This window comes from Pterocles gutturalis, unplaced genomic scaffold (assembly GCF_000699245.1).
Source record: "Pterocles gutturalis isolate BGI_N339 unplaced genomic scaffold, ASM69924v1 scaffold4010, whole genome shotgun sequence".
Taxonomy (NCBI): Eukaryota; Metazoa; Chordata; class Aves; order Pterocliformes; family Pteroclidae; genus Pterocles; species Pterocles gutturalis.
The window spans coordinates 19,636-21,486 of record NW_010137974.1 but is presented as its reverse complement, the minus strand read 5'-3'; the positions used below and the strand labels follow the sequence as shown (position 1 = coordinate 21,486).

Below are 1,851 nucleotides of genomic sequence, written 5' to 3'. Positions count from 1 at the left end.
GGCAACCTGGGCTGGTGGGAGGTGTCCCTGCCCATGGCAGGGGGTGGCACTGGATGGTCTCTAAGGTCTCTTCCAACCCAAACCAGTCTGTGAGTCTATGATTCTATCAAAGCCTCCCTGAGCTTCGCTTAGCTGCTTGCTTTGCTTTGGTCAGCTTGCGTGCTCGATTGAGGATGGATACCAGTCATTGAGCTCGCAAATTGGATGGAAAGGCTGCCTTTGCAAATGGAACATTAATTTTCTTTGCTGTGCCCCTGCCTTTGTAAGGGGAGAAACTGGTTTTCCTCCTGCTACCGAGGGAGTGAACACCCTCACCCTTTAAAGGTATTTTGTAGGTTGTTTGACTAGTCTGCAAGTGGGATGCAGCTTATTCAGCACAGAGCTCTCCTGGCTCTGGCACTTCTCAAGTGACAGCATCAAAGGCCCAGATCATGCTCTGGTTTGGGTTTTTTTTTTTTCTTTTTTTTTTTTTTCCCTAGGCACGTAGCTCGCAGTGAAAATCTGGGGCACTTAAAGTGTCTTGAAAAATGTGACTGAAAGTATCATGACATGAAATGAGACCTTTTCGAGGTTCCTTTTGATTTGTGTCAATTCCTTCCACTTCTGGCTCTGTCTGTGTGGGGATTTTTTTTTTTTTGAGTCTGTTTTCAAAAGTAAACTTAAGCCGCCAGCACAGTATTAATGTCAGCCTTTTCCTCTTCCCCATGTAGAGATTTATTCCAATAGAAAAGACTTTGTTTTGCTTCTGTCAGTGGGCAGACCAAAAATGCATCTTTCACTGGAATAAAATGACTGCATGGGCCAGTTATGCTCTTCTTGTGGCATCGACTGGGAGCAGAGGGGCCCGATGAAGCCTTTATGGTTTAATATGATAAAGCAGAAAATATTACAAAGGGTAGATGACATTTTTAGGGCAGTCCAGCGTGTTGGTCCCGCTTATCTCAGCCCCCATCTGCAGCCCCTTCCTTGGCAGGTCGGGTGTTGCAGCATTATCTATGCTGGAGTTTTTTCTCATCGCTTGGGGTGTTTCACCCTTAAAATAAGCACATCCAGTGCTGGGATCCTGCAGATACTTGACCTGCATGGATGTTGCAAATTTTGGGTGGCAGCAGCTGTCCTGCCCGGGCCGTGGAGCCCCGTCCCCATGTCCCCCCTGCCGGAGCCTCTCCAGCCGAGCGCTCTGGTTTCTCTCCCCCGCCGGCTAACAGCAATTGCCTGGAAGTTCAGCTGCTTTTTTTCTTTCTCTCCAACCAACATGTGTTTCCAATATCCGAGCGAGCCTGGCGGTTGGAGGCGGTTGTTGCTGAGCCCTGTGCTGATCCTCCTTCCCCGTAGCCTGATAGCCCGGCGGGGGCTCGGGGGGCTGCGCTTTCCTGTCCCGGTGTCAGTGCCGGCCCCTGGCTCGCACATCCCCTCCTGCCACGGGATGGAGATAAGCCGAGGAGTGAGTGACGGGGGACAAACCCCACCGGGAGGGAGAAGTCAGTGGGAAATTCTGCTTCTCCAAGAGCTCGCGCAGGCGTTGGGTTTCCTTTCTGCCCCCTGATGAAGCCCCAGTTACATCTTATCACCATGGGCAGGCTTTCCCCAGTGCTGCCCGTGGTCAGTGGACACGAGTGGATGGTGGAGCTGCTGGGGCAGCACTGGTAGCAGAGCTTCGTGCTCATTTTTGGAGGACAAGTGCTTGGGAGGCCATGTCATGGGATTGTCACACGATGTTAAGTGCAGGTTTGTGCCCCCGCCGAGGCAGGTGGTCCGTGGTCCCACATGGAAGGGTTTGGGAAGGGCGTCAAGGTCCTTGCTTTGTTGCCTCTGGTTTCTCCAGGAGGTGATGGGGGGCTGGTAAGGGCA

General features: G+C 52.1%; 1 protein-coding gene across 1 annotated transcript in view; it reads left to right on the top strand.

The window, feature by feature from the left end:
• Window positions 1-1,851, top strand: part of LOC104468591 (septin-9) — an 18,500-nt gene that overhangs the window by 5,943 nt on the left and 10,706 nt on the right. The gene's annotated exons all lie outside the window — the stretch shown is intronic.